This window comes from Lissotriton vulgaris, chromosome 6, assembly GCF_964263255.1.
Source record: "Lissotriton vulgaris chromosome 6, aLisVul1.2, whole genome shotgun sequence".
Classification (NCBI taxonomy): Eukaryota; Metazoa; Chordata; class Amphibia; order Caudata; family Salamandridae; genus Lissotriton; species Lissotriton vulgaris.
The window spans coordinates 1,174,880,754-1,174,899,965 of NC_141694.1; positions in this window are offsets into that span (position 1 = coordinate 1,174,880,754).

Below are 19,212 nucleotides of genomic sequence, written 5' to 3' on the forward strand. Positions count from 1 at the left end.
TAAAATATGATGAACAATGCTAACCTGATTGATCATTCATGAATGCCAGAGAATGGTTATATGGCTGAGATACCCGCCACCCCCTCTCAACACAATCCCCAAAAGGAGGGAAACCGGAAACAGTTCTTGAAGTTTTTGGAAGTGGGAGGGAGTGACCCTCCCGGCCGTATTTATTAAAACAAAATTAAAACATTAAACGTTTCATGTTATGTACAATTTCATTACCACATTGCGCTGTTTGGCTAACTTTAACATATTCTCTAATACAGAGGTTCTCCTAGCCGAACTAGCATCCTACAAAACATTCTCTAGAAATATTGAAATTGTACATCCTAACGTTTAAGGGCCAACGGCAAGGTCATAACCGGTGTCAAGATCCCTAACCAGACTTACCCCTCCCACTTGGGAGGGGCGACAGCACGGAGGCTTACCTCAAGTGCAACTACTACCAATTTCCCTTGACTTGACGGGGGCACTTAAGAACTCGACGCCAGTTAAAGGTCGTTTGAATACTCGTGTGAGGTATCTAGAAGGTATCGTAGACCTCCCCCCAACCCCACACAACTTACCGCATCTGCCGTCGCAGATGTCACTGGCCCCGGGAAATTCCCCAGGAGGGGGCTGTAACCCCTCCTACACAGGAAGGGGCCTTGACCGCCTTTCCTTTACTTCCGGCGACCCATCCTTAGAAGGGACCGCCTCCCCATTGAGGGGCCAATGGCCACCTCACCCGAGCGCTCCCATCCGTGTTGGGTGACGCCCACTCATAGGGATCTTCTAATTAGTGCTCACCGATCATGACCTTACCGCCTACCAAAAATAAATACGACAATGCTAATAAAACCTACGAAAACATTGGTCACTACGACCGAAAGAGCATGCTTAAAATTCAACACTATATCGAATCATTTTAATCGCAAAACCTACACAACATACACCAGTCTTTATTATAATCAACATCAACATGATACTATCACAACCTGTAAACGAAACAGAAACATAATTATCGATCAACTTTATTACAAACAACTGGCTGTCCTCAGGGGCTGGTGGGTGGGTCAAAATTGGCTCTTCGTTCTTGTCCCGAGCTCACGTGTAGCGAGGAGGTGCAGCTTCAGAGCACAAGAACAAGAGGACGTCTTCCAGTCTTGCGTCCCTTTTTATCCGTCTTCAGGGCGGGCGAAAACCCGCCCCTGCCTGCCCCGAGGGCGTGGCTGGCTGCGTCAGTGTCTAGGCCAGCCCACTCTAGGGCGGGAAAAAGCGCGCCCCGGCTACGCCGCTTCGGGCATACCAGCCGAGACGCGCCTCCCGCCCAAAAATGGCTTCCCGGGGGGATCGAGGCACTCCGCCATACGTTCGGGGGGACCGAGTGGTCGCCCCTTTCCATATGGCTGAGATACCCGCCACCCCCTCTCAACACAATCCCCAAAAGGAGGGAAACCGGAAACAGTTCTTGAAGTTTTTGGAAGTGGGAGGGAGTGACCCTCCCGGCCGTATTTATTAAAACAAAATTAAAACATTAAACGTTTCATGTTATGTACAATTTCATTACCACATTGCGCTGTTTGGCTAACTTTAACATATTCTCTAATACAGAGGTTCTCCTAGCCGAACTAGCATCCTACAAAACATTCTCTAGAAATATTGAAATTGTACATCCTAACGTTTAAGGGCCAACGGCAAGGTCATAACCGGTGTCAAGATCCCTAACCAGACTTACCCCTCCCACTTGGGAGGGGCGACAGCACGGAGGCTTACCTCAAGTGCAACTACTACCAATTTCCCTTGACTTGACGGGGGCACTTAAGAACTCGACGCCAGTTAAAGGTCGTTTGAATACTCGTGTGAGGTATCTAGAAGGTATCGTAGACCTCCCCCCAACCCCACACAACTTACCGCATCTGCCGTCGCAGATGTCACTGGCCCCGGGAAATTCCCCAGGAGGGGGCTGTAACCCCTCCTACACAGGAAGGGGCCTTGACCGCCTTTCCTTTACTTCCGGCGACCCATCCTTAGAAGGGACCGCCTCCCCATTGAGGGGCCAATGGCCACCTCACCCGAGCGCTCCCATCCGTGTTGGGTGACGCCCACTCATAGGGATCTTCTAATTAGTGCTCACCGATCATGACCTTACCGCCACAGGTCCGGATAGTTGACCGGCTATCCGGACCCCCCACAAAACTCCTACCTAAAGGTCATGTTTTAACGTCTTTAACCAAGCTAAGAAGTCTCCTATGAGTAACTCATTCCCCACCCGCGACAAATGCACACCATCCCCCAAATACATACTGTCATCATTAATACAACTATGCGAGATAGAATGCAATGTCTTGGAACGGAACAACCTACTCACTTTGTTATTAAGTTTTCTAACAGAATGGTTCAAAGCAGGAATCGAGATAGCCCCCCGCCACACTTTTCGTGGGATCATATGAGACCACGCAATTATGCACCCCGGAACTTTCCTCGCCAACCAACTTACAGTGGAAAGCATTGCCTCTAGGAGAAGTCGTCTACCGGTAGTGACCAAATCATTGCCCCCTAAATGTACTATGACTATAGACGGCGGTGACCTCGTCCGCCCTAACAAACCCTCAAAGAATGCTTGAAACTGGTCAATACAGAGACCGCCTCTTCCGTAGAAGGACACTCTGTACCCGTATTCCCCAGGTACGTGAATCATGTCACCTGCTTCGAATACGTCTGCGGCACGCCTCACGTATGAGTGGCCCACGACCCACACCTCCTTTCTCACAGCCGGTGATGTCTGACCGCTGGCCTGGTGTTGGGTCGACTGCATAGTCCGCCCTGCCTCGTAGGCTTGCGCAACTGAAAACCAAACAAAAGACAAGAAGCGTGAGTGCATTATTACAGCTTCACAACATGTGCAACCGCACATATCTCTTATAACAATTGGAGGACCAACGCCCCACTCGTTTTACTTGTTCAACATTAAGACCCCTGGCTGTAGCTTCAGTGGCAGCCCCTATTCGAAAGGAATGGGTCCCGAATTCGCCCGGGTCTAAGCCCGCTGCGGTAATAGACATCGCAAGCACCCGCTGAAACTGAAACTTCGTCAGTGGGGTGGCGTCCGCGTGTCTCAACAATGTCCCCCCCCATGATGCCACCCTTCGTGCTAGGTAATCTTCTAAACACTGTACCGGACACATGGAGGACCCGGGGATCCTGCGAATGATCGTGCAGTCCCCCATCCCATCTTGATCGGTCTTGGACCTGACAAAGGAGACAATCATCGCTTCACCCCTGATCTGAACGTGTTCCCGGCACAAACCCCCCACCACATCCTGTTTGTTCCTTGCAACCAGCTCACTTATCCTCATCGCCCCGTGAAATGCCAGCGTAAATGCAGCTCGGAACAAACATGCCTCGAACTGAGACGAGCATGTGGTGGGGAGTGTGGCCAGCAACTGGGACAACCTATCCAGACCTATCGGTCGCCTCTCATCTACTCTGCGACCCTCCAGGCGTTGCCACCCACGCAGCGCCTTTTGTACCACAAAAGACGCTGTCGGGTCCTGGATATTATGGGCCCTGGCAACAAAGGAAATGGCAGCACGATGCCTTTGGGCCGTAGCCACCGACTTCCCAGCCCTACGCAAAGACATCAGAAAATGTACTACCCATTCCTCCTGACCCCAAAGCCCCTCTCTCTCAGTCCCCAAAAAGGCTAAATAGGCCCGAAACGCCCCTTCATATGCCTTCCTCGTCCTTGGCGCTAGACTCTCTCCCACGAGGTGACGAAGTTCGGGGCACCGAGAGACCATAGAGCTTCGGGGAAGGGTGCCGGCTCTGGGTCCGCTGAGGGAAGGAAACCCGAGAAAGCCTGCATTTGAAAACGAGACAGTGCATCAGCCGCCTGATTCATCACCCCTGGGACATGTTTTGCTCTGAATATCACGTTCAGTTGCATACACAGTAAGACAATTTCTTTGAGCAGCCTTAAAATCAGTTTACAACGGGCTGCCTGACTATTGATGCATTCTACAACGGTCATATTGTCAGACCAAAACACGACAGAATGATCTTTGAACCCTTCGGGCCAGGTTCTGAGGGCCACCAGAATGGGAAACAGTTCAAGGAAAGCAATATTACTCGTCAGCCCCTCTTCATGCCACCATGGGGGCCACCTTTGTGCCGACCATTTTGTGCCGAAGATGGCGCCAAAGCCCATGCTCCCCGCTGAATCTGTCCATAGACCAAGCTCTTCAGAGGACACGGCTGGCTTGTTCCAGACGACTCGACCATTGAAGTCCGCCAAAAATGCTAACCAAATACGCATGTCCTGGCGGACCTCAGCCGACAGTCTCGTGCGATGATGACCCTCCTTTAGGCCAACCATCGCTTGGGCAATTGAACGGGAAAAGGGGCGAGCCATTGGGATCACCCTTAGGGCAAAATTCAACTTCCCCACCAATTGTTGCAACTGATTCAGCGTAACCTTAGATGCATTTATACATACTTGCAGGGCTGCCCTGAATTTCGACACTTTGGTAGCTGGTAAGCGAAAACAACCCTCACTAGAGTCCAACTCGATCCCCAAAAACTCGAGGCAAGTCGTGGGACCCACAGTTTTACCCGGTGCCAATGGCACGCCAAATTGACCCATTAACACACAAAATTCAGCCAAGGCCTGGGCGCATTCGTGATTTCCGGCGGGCCCAAGGAACAGAAAGTCATCAAGGTAATGCATTACATTTCGGAAACCCGTCTTCTTGGTGAATACCCATTGCAGAAAAGTACTGAATTTCTCGAAATATGCACAGGATATAGAGCATCCCATCGGCATACACCTATCCAAGTAATATGATCCCTGAAACATGAATCCCAGAAGACGCTGGTCGTCTGGGTGTACCGGGAGCAACCGGAACGCTGACTCGATATCTGATTTCGCCATCAACGTCCCGGGCCCCAGGCGATTCAAAATGGCCACTGCTTCATCAAATGATGCGTACCGCACCGAACATACCTCTGGATCAATTGCATCGTTCACCGAAAGACCATGTGGAGCTGACAGATTATGAATTAATCGAAACTCACCTGGGTCCTTCTTCGGGACCACCCCTAACGGAGAACAGACAAAATACGGTACCGGGGGTACACTAAACGGGCCGGCGACCCGACCCCGGTTAACCTCTTTCCGGATCTTATCTTGCACTACAGTTGTATGCTGCAAGACGGAAAGTTGATTTCTGCACGTCCCGACGCCCTGAAAGTCCCCTACCGGGATGCGGAAACCATATGAAAAACCGTTCCGCAGCACCCCAGCAGAAGTACGATCTGGGTATTCACTGAGCCAGGGAATCATCGCCAAGGTATCAATCGGGGTTGGTAAAGGCGCCCCTCGGACTATATTAGACCTGTTTGGCGCCTCCTCTACCCCCATTCTCACCCGTTCTGGCTCTGCACGAGGACTCAGGATGGGACGACCCGCAACTACTACATTCGTGTTTGAACTTACAGGATCCCGGAGGCCTAGTACATTTACCTTTGTTGAAATTGAAGCAGAAACCCCTTTTCCCTGTATTGCCGGCAGGTCTCGAGTAATCGTCGGTACTCGTACCTGACCGAAAGGGCGTCCCTGCATTTTGGCGGGAGTATTCACCAACATTGCTCCCCACCAACGGCATTTTCAACATCCCTGACTCTTTCATTTTATCCCATGTCAAAGAATCATAACAGTCCCAAGTTAAACTTTTGTTATGCTCCTTTTCTTTCCTGAAAAGGTTGTCATAACAGAACCAATGGTTACCTTGATACGATGTCGAGTAACCCATAATTCGTGACTGATAAATTGGAAACTCAGGTAGCAACTCAGGCCTACGTTCCCCCAAAATCGATGTAAAAATACCCCAGGCATTGCCCCAGTTGCCAATATTCTCATTTACCTTAAAGGCGGCCATTTTCGCGCGCCAAACACTCGGATGCATTAGGTCCTTCTGACTCTTAACATGCTCCACTTCATAATGATCGACAAGCAAGGAGAAAATGTTCACGTATTCCCCCGCCCAAATCTTTTCCTTTATTGCCAAAGGAACATGTTGACCCAATTTCTCTCTACGAGAGGGTGCTGACTCATCCCTTGCGATCGGCAATGGCCGCTTACCTGCACCGGACGCTGCTTCCGTCACTTGTGGCTTGTCTATCACTGCCGCCGGTGCGGGCACCTTGGCTGCGTCTCTTTTTTCACGCAACTGTTTCATCAGCGCCTGTGCCTCGGCAGCCGTGGCGCCCTCACTACTATCGCCCAACCACGCTGCTAGCTGTGCCGCCAGCTCGGGGGGCATATCCTCGTTAGATGTCGGGGTGACGACGACGGGGATCGGATTCCCCTCCATCGGTACCGGGGTCGGCGCCTCGAGCGGGGCAGAGGGAACCGGGACGTCTCCCCCGGCCGGACCCCTTCTTGGCCTCTTGGGTTTCCCTCCAGCCGGTGGACGCCCCGATCCCTCCTCCCCGTCTCGCTCCGCCAGTCGCTTCTTTATCTCGGACATCTCCTTGACGAGGACCCGACCCATCTGATCAGTCGTCATTCTCTTCGCGCCTTTCTTGGGCATCTCTCCGACAAAGTATCTAGAAGACAAAAGAAAAGATCAAAACGCTCAAAATTGGCTCTTCGTTCTTGTCCCGAGCTCACGTGTAGCGAGGAGGTGCAGCTTCAGAGCACAAGAACAAGAGGACGTCTTCCAGTCTTGCGTCCCTTTTTATCCGTCTTCAGGGCGGGCGAAAACCCGCCCCTGCCTGCCCCGAGGGCGTGGCTGGCTGCGTCAGTGTCTAGGCCAGCCCACTCTAGGGCGGGAAAAAGCGCGCCCCGGCTACGCCGCTTCGGGCATACCAGCCGAGACGCGCCTCCCGCCCAAAAATGGCTTCCCGGGGGGATCGAGGCACTCCGCCATACGTTCGGGGGGACCGAGTGGTCGCCCCTTTCCATATGTTGCAGTAGTGCTTGTGAATACTAGATGCAAATGGCACACTGATATACGGGAACAAATCATGTATGTTATACAAATGAACAGCTGGGATTTTAAAACGATAGTGGTAGTTTTCCTTACTAAGACAATCTTATTTTGGGGGGGGGGGGGGGGAGAATTCTCCATGAGTATTGAAAAACTTTTGCTTTGTAATACAATGCTAGTATTTTTGAGAACTTGGCCGGCTGATGTTTGGGGATGCCTTTAGAGCAGTTCAATGACATATTTCAGGCTAATATTTGAGTGACAGGGGTTGTGTTTGGGAGACATGTAGCAGTTTCCGTTGTTACAAATGACACTTGCTCTTATGTCTGTTATTTCATGATTAGTGCAGTCATTTCATCATCTATAACCTTTTATTATGACAGAGCGCGCGGGTCACCCAACTTTAAATGTACCATACTCACCTGGGCCCATATTCAATAACTCATAACTTAATCAGGCAACCTTCGCTCTACTAACAGTTATTTTACTTACTAGGTTCTATACCATTGACTTACCAATACTTTTCGCTGGTACCTGTAAACCTATTGGATCAGGGTGTTAGATTGAAGATAGATAGAGAAAAATAACATTTGCACACATAAATAACCACAGATTCTAGAAGTTTTAAACTCTTTATCTAAATTTCTTAAATGGTCATGATCCAAAGATTAGGCACCAAAAAGACTCTCAATAATGAAAATCAATATCAGAATGTAACTATGCAAAAGATGTATTAAACAGTTTTCAATCATTTAGCAAATAGGGAGGGTTAAGAAAAGGAACATGATATGAAATCAAAATGATTTTGAGCATTTAACAAAGAGAGGGTAAGAGAAGGGAATATATATCAAACCTTTTAACAGTAGGAAGGGGAGAGAGAAAGAATCAATACAAAGACTAACCCAAATGAATTTATATTTACCTAGAATGGTGTGAAGACCAACCCTGGCCACAGGTCAGTTTAAAGGACAGAACCCTGAAAGTTGCAGTTGCCAGTAGGCTAGCAGGTGCAGATCAGAATCAGGAAGGTAAAGCCAAATTGTATCAGGACAGGACCACCAAAGGTTAAGACCGGCACACACAGTTCAGTTGCAACGCCTGCACTACTCCCTCTCTGCAGCTAACAGCCAGAACCCCGATTGGGTTAACGATTTTCCCGACAAAGTGCTTCGCCAGCACTTCAGCTCCCAGAACCCCGATTTTGTTATCGAATCTTCTGACAGAGTGCTCCGCAGCCCTCTGCTCTTGGTCACCTATTGAGTGCGTTGGGTCAGTGACAGGTCAGCTACTCCGACAAGTCAGACAAATTAATTAGCAAAGCCTACCCTATTTATACTATTTTTCAGGTCAGTGTACCAGACCCCAATGTTGCAAGTTTACAGAGCCCCAATTTTGATTGGACAAGGAATGAGGAGAGGTCATCAAACCAAACCAAAATGAAAATGTTCTTGTTGATATTAAAATAGATGTTCCCGCCCATCAATTTATTTTTCTCATGACATCTTTATTCCACCCGGGAGTGAATGTATCAATAATGATTACAATGTAGTCCATATTTTAGTTTAGCTTCCTGCACAGGGGCCAAAAGTTGATTTTCCCAGGAACATCTTCCAGCAAGTAATGACTTGGCCGGGTTTCAATACCAGTGCTTCAGGGGTTGTGTTTTTTCTGCGCAGATGCAGTTTCTTTCAATATGGAGTTCAGCGATAGGCGTCAGGCCCAAAACGATTTAGATGTAAGAATAGAAAAGAAACAGTTTGAGAACACAGAATGAATTAATGCACTTCATACCACTTATCTCTACTCTATTCCCATTACTTTATTTTTAACTATTGCGTTAATGTTAAGCAGAACGAACAGCTTAGCAAAGGCAGCTGAGCAAGCTTCATGCATGCGGCTACACAGAGCAGCCATTTGAGTTCTAGTGCGCAGAAGCAAACATTTCCCTCCAAGCAAAGAATATGTCATGTCACGTGAATGTGACAGACGCATGCGCAGTAGAAAATCCCGCGTAGCAGCGGCCATATTATTGCAAGCGGATTAACATTAGTAAAAGCACATATGCAAGCTTCTTCCAGATACCCAATGTTTTGTGAAAGGCAATATTAATATGACAAACATGTTGATTAATGTATTAACGTTATGTTCAGAGGACTGAGTACAAGCAAGTCGTGTTACGTGCGAATCCATGCTCCATCAATCCCCTCTTTGATGATATTTTATATCATCACCAATTAATGAAACAGATGCCAACTTTTCACAATTCACCCAATTCAATCTCTTCAACCGTTCTATTTTGTTTCTTTTTATTGTTTGTGTGAAAGTTTATCACTTTCTTGTATATATTTCCATTCAACTCTTCTAATTCAAGTTCATCAATATTTCTCTTTTTCCCTCTCTTATTTACTGTATATGCCTTTTTGTGTTCCGACATTTGCAACAAATATTATCCCTAAAATCAGTAAGCATAGTCCCGCCATTGGCATCAGTATTCTACCTACAAAACGTTTTCCTACATTAGAGAGCCAACTACCTATTGAGGAGAGACCATCAGTAAGTCTCTTCCAACCTCCAGTGGTTTAAGCTCTTTTTCCAAATGCGTAATATTTTTCACATACCCCTTAATTTCAACACTTTTGTCAGGTATGTCAGTGCAACAATGTTGCACTTTCAACATTCTACAGACTCCGCCCTCTTTTGCTAATAATGTATCAAGAGCAAGTCGATTTTGTAAAACCATTGATCTGATCACAACCAATTCGGTATTGACCTTCAAGAACAAGGGGCAAAATTCTATCTGCCCCCTGCCAGTCTAAGGAAATCTTTAAGGTACTTAATGAATTCACTTCCGACCCCAGGACGCTCCCTACTCAGGCCCCTACACAGGAAGCATGTAATACCCTTAGCTCCTTTTTTATCGAAAAAATAGTATTAATTAAGGACACCATCCCTGTTACATCTCCTGGCACTGGATCTGTTTCCCCTCCTCACAACTCTTCCTCTTTCACACAATTTCCCCTTCTAGACTCTACATCTCTGGCCACTCTTGCTACCCGCATTAAGTCGGGATCTCCAGATGACTGTTGCCCCCCCTCCATACTCCGGGACATCTGCCACTCTCTACCCGACTGCATTCTCCCCCTGTTAAACTCCTCTCTTTCTTCCGGTATGGTGCCGGGCTCCTTCAAGGAGGCCGTGCTGGTGCCTCTCCTGAAGAAACCGGGGGCCGACCCCGCCGTCCCGGCAAACTACCGCCCTATCTCTCTCTTACCTTTCTTCTCTAAGATCCTGGAAGCCCACGTCACCACCTGTCTCTCACAGTTTATCGAGAGTTCCAACTTTCTCGAGGCCAACCAGGCAGGCTTCAGACCCGGCCACTCTACGGAGACAGTGATCTTGGCCGTGCTGGACGCCCTGAGAGACGGTGTTGACAAGGCTGTTCCCCAGGCCCTGGTATTACTAGATCTGTCAGCCGCCTTCGACACGGTGGACCACAACATCCTTCTCCACCGTGTCGAACAGGCTGGCATCCAGGGCCTGGCGCTGGCCTGGGTCAGATCTTTTCTGACCGGCAGGTCCCAGACCCTTAGCCTGGGCGCCTTCAGGGCTCCCAGAGAGCACTCGCTCTGCGGGGTCCCCCTGGGTTCCTCTTTGTCCCCTCTTCTTTTCAATCTCTATCTTCGCCCCCTTCTTTTTTCTTTGAGGCAGTGGGACGTTACCGTGTTTAATTACGCAGACGACCTGCAACTCATCTTTTTTCTTAACTCCCCCTCTGCTATCCCCAACTTTCAGGCAGTTATGTCCCACATTCTCCAGTGGATGGGCCATAATCAGTTAAAGCTGAACCCCGGAAAGACGGAGCTCCTCCTTCCCGGTAGGAGCGCCACCTTCTGGGGGCCTCAATTCTGGCCGGCGGATCTGGGCCCCTCTCCCACTCCCGTAGCCTCGGTAAAGAGCCTGGGGGTCACTATCGATTCCGCCTTATCCCTAGGGCCGCAGGTAGGGACCGTGGTCTCGTCCTGTATCTACCAACTGCGCAGGATCAGGAAAGTGGCATACCTCTTTACACCCGATGCCCTCCTGCAGGTTATCATGGCCCTCGTCCTCTCCCGCCTAGATTTTTCTAACTCGATCTACCACGGTCTGCCCAAAACATCGACGGCTAGACTGCAAGTGGTCCAAAATCAGGCGGCGAGATTGGCCTTAGGGATTCCGAAGTGGCAATCCGCCAGGCCCCTTCTTGTCAAACTCCACTGGCTCCCTGTCATCTCTAGGGCAGCCTTTAAGATCGGCTGCCTTATTTTTAAGTCATTAGTTGGCCCCTGTCCTGCTTTCATTAAATCCCTCATCAGACCCTATTGCCCATCCCGCAACCTGAGATCCTCTCACCTCCATTTCTTGACGGTTCCTTCCTACAAGCTTTGTAGATCTGGAGGCTGGAGATTTGCTTACCTGGCCCCCAAGCTTTGGAATTCTTTCCCCCTCTCTCTTAAAACTTCTAATTCTCTAACCCTTTTTCGTAAGTCTTTAAAAACTTGGCTCTTCCCCCAATCTGGTTAGTCTTTCTGTCCCCTCTACTTCCAACCAGCGCCAGGAAACCCATGGTGTCAGTGCGCTCTATAAGCACCCCTTACGATACGATATGATACGAAGAACCCTCCTGCAGTGTCAGTTGATAACCAACCCACTAATGTTGACAATTTGCAAATTCTGTGTGTATTCAGAGCCACTCCCACTGTTGGTATTAATGCACTAAATATATCACCTACTATTTCACCAAAACTAGCTCTTTTATTACGTATTAATCCATTAGTCTCTTCATTGTTTCCAGTGATTTTATTTACATTATATATCTTTGGGAAAACTATTCCAAAATAACAGCTCCCATACCAATGATCTGGCAATTTGTAGTAAGCCTTGTTTCCGCATATAAAATAGATTCCAGGAAACACAGGTTAAGTCCATCTTTGAAACCCCAACCCCAAATTATCTTATAATTGTGTTCACATTCACTGGAACCAATGAATATATTGTTATAATAACTTGTTCTTTCTCTATGGAGACAGAGTTTCCCTTTCTTTTCAAAATCCAGCAACACAGCAGCAGGAGTCTTGCCATTAGGGGTGAACCCTATATTTTCAGCCCATTTAAGAATTTTATGATTAATCATTTGCTTTTCTTTGGAAATTCTCTCTCCTTTTCTCAACCATATTCAAAAATATGTTCTCTTTTTCTTGTAATAAGCATGTTAAATTATTCTTGTGAGCTTCAGCTATATCTATAGTACCTATTATTCACCCATGTAACGTGTTACATCACTCTTAGTATGTACAGGATTCAGGTTACTACGTATAGGGAGTTCAGAAAATATCACATCTGAATTAGAAAAGTAATATTGCAAAGGTCCTTTCTTATAGAATAAGCTAGCTAAAACACTACATGAAATACCATATGTTAGTGGTAAATGGTGGTAAGTCACACCTTCAGCTACCGAAGTAGGTAACTTCATACAGACATAGCAATCTTCTATTTCCATAGCTTCTACATAGTGTACTAATAGGTTTGTAAATACATTTAAGTGAGTTCTATTTTTAATTCCAGTATAATGTAGTCCTTCCTCATCTGATGCTTCTAAATCTACCTTCTGTTGTTTAGTGCTAAGTGCTTTTTCTTGTGTATCTATTCTTCTAGGTCTATGTGTCGTTTGTAGCTCCTTAGTATCATTATTCATGTCTCTACTCATTATGTAAGGAATAGCTATTGTCAGTCCTAACCATACTATGAGTACTATCGCTATACTACATGTGCATATTCTACAACATGTTCTTAAGCAGTTTCTTTTCGGTCTTCCATTAATAGTACGATCAGCCATTTTTAACCAAGGAGACTTAACCCCTCTTTGTAGCTTTTACACAGTCTTTTAACCTGTGAAATTTTCAAGTGGGTCTCACTTCTCCGTCAGTCTGATCAGCAATCAATTCGTCATCACTTTTGTCGCTTATTTCTAAATTTTCAAAATCTTCAAGAACGATGTAAGTCCATTCAGGGCCTCTGAATTTATTATTCAGCCTTTTCAGTCGTGGACTTCTTCTTGGTTATATTACAGACTGTTCAGCTTAACTAGTTATTTAATTTACTTGTTCTGGTTCCTCATTTATTGTCTTTAGACGAAGTCGCAGTCTTTTGACAAATCTAGGCCACCTGTCTTTTAGCTGGCACTGTACTCTGGCCTTCTTCCCAAGCTCTTTTATTTTCATTCAGTTGTGGCACATCTATTTCAATGCTGTCTTCTGTATCCCTCTCTATCTGACTAGGTCCAGGTCTTATTTCCTAATCTGGCCTTGTTCAGGTATCTTCTGAATTTGACTTTGATTTGATTCACCTTCTTCTTCCTGAACACATTTTTCTACTCCTATCTGATCCTGCTCAAGCTCTTCAAACCCTTGATTTTCTTCTGCTCAAGCTTCCGCCCTTTTACCTATCTGTCCCCCCTCAGACTCTGAAGCTGTGACAGGTATTTGGAATGTCTGAGTATATCGATTTTCCCTTATCATCGCATCACAAACACATGACCCAACACCTATGAGACTTCCAGTCCCATCAAGAAGAGGGTCACCTTCAAACTCCTCATCCACGACACCAAATCCCTCAACAATATCGGATCCAATTACTTCAACAAGAGAGTCTCCTTCCACGTACCCAGGAGGAACATTCGCTCCGCCAACCTCGCCCTGGCAGAGATCCCCTGCATCCACAGAAACAGAGCAGGCGAGAGAGCCTTCTCCTACATCGCATCCAAGACCTGGAACGAGCTCCCAGTGAACATCAGACGCTCCCCGACCCTGCACACGTTCAGGAAGGACCTAAAGACCTGTCTCTTAGAGCTGCAGCCCCCCTCAGTGCCTTGAAACCCTCACGGGTGAGTAGCGCACTTTATAAACCGCTGATTGATTGATTGCTTGATTGAGAATCCACCTTCCAACCTCTTAGATGCAAATAAGGACACAAAACCCCTATACCCTTAGATGCACTGCTGATGCTGCCAGATTATCAAATACCACATCAGAAGAGATCTTCTTGCGAACCTCCATCCAGCCTAGCAATTGAGAACTGTATTCACCCACTTGACTACCAGTTCTGAGACTGGAAATCGTTGACCAAATCCTGTGAAGCATATACTGCATAAATGTCTGCTCTCGTTGTAAGGCTCAGTCCTACATCGGCTCTTTTCAAAGCAACCTCAGCCTTGTTATCAAGCAAGCCTAAAATCACAACATTCTTCATCATTGGGGTTGCCTTACACATCGAACTAGCAAGTAAAGGCTCAAAACAAAGTGGGTGAAGGATTAAAAATCACTCTTACTCACAGGATAAAGCGTGGAACAGAGGACCTGCTGAGGTCCCTCTAGTCTATTCTGAAAAGACCCTGCATTGCTGGTATGACAGGAACTGTAACAAAATTTGCCTGTGCACACATAATCATTGGTTATAACATTCTGGTAGGTACATGCAAAATGTAAACTAGTAAGGACAAAGACAACAATGTTCGTAGGTTCTCTCGACACCAACATTTTCAAGAGTTTAATCGTTCCACAACCAGCCGACACGTGTTTCGTCGCGTTAGGAACAGAGTGTTCGTGACTCCTCAGGGCTTGCGTTTGTGTCGTGAACCCGGTATAGGTCGCTCCACCGGTGATATTTCCGACCCGGCGGGGCCCGTGACCATCCGTAGTTGATAAAGGTTGATTAGAGACTCACAATGTAAAAATCGTAACACAGTCTATATGTGTCCTTGTTGACGAAACACGTGTCGGCTGGTTGTGGAATGATTAAACTCTTGAACATTTTGGTGTCGAGAGAACCTACGAACATTGTTGTCTTTGTCCTTACTAGTTTACAATGTGAATGTACCTACAGGAATGTTATCGACCAATGATTATGGGTGCATAGGCAAATTTTGTTAATAGTTTTTTGTGTGTCTGTTGTCACAGACACTCTTTTGAGCAGTCATAGGGTTTTCCCGCTCGCCAGTTGCACCATACAGATATCTTGAAATCACACACATTTTTGCGTACACTAAAGGCAAAGCGCCCATTGACGCCTCTGAGAACGAAAAAACCCTTTGTAGCTGAGTATATGACAGGAACCTTAGCAACAGAAGGTCTCTGGAACTGACAGCCATTTTCCACTTGTGGATGCATGCTCTTCTTCAACCGGTAGCTGAAGATTGGACAAGGTTGAAGAAATCAAAGATTGTAGCTCTTGCTTCTGGATGTATTTACCTCTATGAGCAGATTGATCTCCAGGGAATCCACACTCCTCATCATAATCCAGACAGGCCCATGAAGAAGACACAGGAAAGAGTGAATAGAGTGAAAACTATGGATCATCTGTGTTATCAGTAGAGCCATGAAAATGTCTCTGTTAAAAGGATCAGGCAAAGATTTACCATTGCCCACATAGACCGCTGAAAAATACAGGAGAAGATTGTGCAATTCCATGACAATCTGGTCAGGAATTGCCTGATATAACGAAACAGACAGTAAATATACAAGGGAGAGAGGGCCTGAACATAGGAGTCTCTCCAGATGCCTGAACCCTATAAACACATTTTCTCAACAAGTGAAAAATGGAAAGAAAACAATGACTTTTTTTGGGGAAAAGCAGCTGATCTGGCTCTGTGTATGCAAATGACGTATGTGAAGAAGCCCCTAATGTGTAAGAGTATTTCTCAAATTTGTGGTAGCTCTGTCGATATTCCTGTACAGAGAACATGCTGAGGATTTGGTAAAATTCGATGTTTTTACACGTGCACTTACATGTATTATGAAGATACCCCTTAGCATTATTTTTTAGAGTAAATATTCGGCTCATTTAAATATCTACGCCCCGTTGCCATTGTTTTTGCAGAAGATTCTAGTTATTTCTCTTAGGTTCCACAACACACATCGTGTCCCTTCTGCATATGAAATACAAAATCATCCTCTTTCTTAGGGAGTCTTATCACTCCGGAAGACAGTGTCGTTTGCGCTCCGGCAACCCGCTCGGCCCTCCACCAGGGAAGTCTGTCATTAACTGAAATGACTGATGAAAGGATGCACGCACAGTTTCCTATTTTATACTACGTCAAAGCAATTCTGCTAAGCTGTCGTTTATCTGCTGCTCTGCCGAGATAAGGTGAAGGGGTGCGATGGAGTGCGATTTCAATTTCTAACGGCGGTGTTCGAAAATATTAATTTCTGCCCTTTAGTTTCCGAAACGGATAGCAGTAATCTTCCAAGCTCGCGCCTGCCTCCTTCTTTATCACAGGGAGCTAGTCAAAGCGTCGTTCTCTCGTTTGCCATGGTGACGTGGCCTGTCACCTGCAGCACTGAGACAACAGCTACTTATCACGGGTGATTGGAGAGAAAGAGGATACAACGATTCCTTCGTTCTGTCTGTTATGTTTTATTACTGAACAAACCATTCCCTTGACATGGGTGTGTGGTGTTATATAAAGCGAACATGGCAACTATAAAAACCTTTAAAGTGTTACTTTTTCATTCCAACTGGATATATGTATATGTACAGGATAGCACTTCGGGTTGATCAATGCTGCGGTAATGTGCAAGTGCAAGCTAAGACTTTCCGTATAATTACCATCACTTAGTTAATTGTCTTTGTCCGATTGCTGACCCTGTGACTGGAACCTAGTCCTGGAAATAGGCACATTAATTAGTTTTTAGATGATTTCCAAAGCATAAGGTGGAGTCTTTTAGGTACTTCAAGGCGCCGACCGTGACGGCAAGTAATACAGGGGCATATTTACAAGGGGTTTGCGCCACCAGAACAGCACTTTTTTTATGTTCCGGTGGCGCAGGTCTCTGCATCATATTTAGAAAGTGGCATTAAGCCACTTTTTGTGGCTTAACACCGCTTTGCAAATATGGGGGAATATTTACAAGCCCCTATCACCATCACAACGTCACTTTTAGGGACGTTGTGATGGCGATAGGGGCCTCGCTTTATTTAGAAGGCAGCGTTAAGCCACTTAAGTTGGCTTAACGCTGCCTTCTAAATAAGGCCCCCTTTCACGCCATGCTTAGAGTGAAAGGAGATGGCAATGAGTGTTGCTGTGGGGGTTCCACCACAGCACCCATTGATTCCGACGCTGCCTCCTATTTGCAAGGGAGGCATAAATATGAGGCAGCGCCAGAATTAAGACCAGGGAAAACCTAGTCTTACCCTGGCGCCACGAGGGGAAATGTTTCATTTCTCCTCTATTTTGTTTTTTTCATGTGTGCTGCCTTGGGCAACACACATAAAAACAGCAAAAGGCCAATGATTGTTTATGTACAGGAAGGTCCCCATTCCTGCACATAAACAATACTTTTTTTTAAATGCCATTTTGCAACTTCTGTGTGTGCTGCGTTAAGCAGCACACACAGAAGTTACAAAGTTGTATTTAAAGATTGTTTATGTACAGGAAGGGGTACCTTCCTATACATAAACAATGTTCCCCTAAACGCAGACAGCCTTGCACTATGGTGGAAGGGTGCCTGCACTTGCGTTAGGCTGGAAAACTTAGCGCCGGCGCAGCTGGAAACGCAGGGCTGCAACAAATTCATGTAAATATGATGCAGACCTTTGTTTCAGAAGTGGCAGAGCATATTGTTAAGCCAAGGAGGATAACAACATGCTCTGCCACTTCTTTGTAAACATGAACGTGCAATGGGTGTTGCTGTGGGTGTTCCACCGCAACACATATTGTTTTTAAAGCTGCCCCAATTTTACAACGAGGTGTAAATCTGAGGCAATGCCAAAAACAAACCTTATGCAATACTTTTATTTCTCCTTGTTTTTGCTCTTTCTATGTATGTTGCATTTTGCAGCTCATATAGAAAAAGCAAAATGCAATTAATGATTATTTATGTGCAGAAATGTGTACCTTCCTGCACATAAACAATCATTAAATATTAGCGATTTGATACTTCTATGCACTAAATTCATCTCATGAATTGGAAAGGGGGGGCAAGGGGTCTGTTTAGAAAGGTCCAAAAGTGCTTTGCAATGTATTTACCTTGGATCAATTTGAATTAATCCTAACTGTACTATGTTTATCTATCTCATGGACTGTTGGTGCTTATGACTCATGTGTGTAAGAGCTTAGCACAGAAAACATGCAACTACCTTTTACTACCGCTTAATGCAGGGGTCTCCAAACCGGTCCTGGAGGGCCGGATCCATGCCAGATTTAAAAAAATTACTACATGTATCTCAATGGGGATATCCAAAAAATCTGGAATGGATCCGGCCCTCCAGGACCGGTTTGGAGACCCCTGGCTTAATGTATTTTATACCACTTATATCTATGTGAGCCTTGTGAGGTTGATGATCCACTTACTGAGATGGTCAACTGAACCTGTTAACCTGCAGAAGTCAACAAAAGGAGTATAGGTTAGACTGGATGAGAACTGTACACAAAAATGTGTTTTGTAAAGAGGTGTGTGTGTGAAAGTTGAAATTGAAAATAACATTTATATAGCGTATGGCTACCCATAGGCATCCCAGCGCTTACAGTAGCAAAAATGAGATGTCGAGCCAGATTAAGGAAACAATAGTGTTTTTAGGGATCTGCGAAAGGAGAGATGATTAGGTTCTGCTTGCAGATGATGGGGGAGGGAGTTCCACAGTTTAGCAGCATTGAGCGAGAATTGTCGACCTCCACTTCTTGTCTTCCTAATCCTGGGAACAGTGGCCAGGTTCAGGGTTTTGGATCGAAGACTTCTGTTGGGCTCATAGGGCTGAATGATGTTGTGAAGAATGGGTGGACCAGTTTTAGAAAGAGATTTATGGGCGATACATAAGGATTTGAACTTAACTCTCTCTTGGACTGGGAGCCAGTGCAGAGATTTCAGAGGAGGTTTGGCTGACTGATGTTTGGGAGTGCCCAGTAGAAGTCTTGCAGCCCTATTCTGGATGTTTTGTAATTTTGTAAAGGTGGCAGCAGGGGCTCCTAGGTAGAGCGCGTTCGCATAGTCCAGCCGGGACAGGCCAAGTGCTTGGACCATATTTTTCTTGGCCTGAAATGTCAGGAGAGGAAGGATTTTCCGAATCATTTGCAGGACGCCATAGCATGAAGCACCCGTTTGTCGTGCCTGGATTTTAAATGTAAGGTCTTGGTCGATCTAGACACCTAGGATATTTAACTGGGTTTTGGGGGTAGGGGCTAAGTCTAAAGAGGCAGGCCATATTTCTT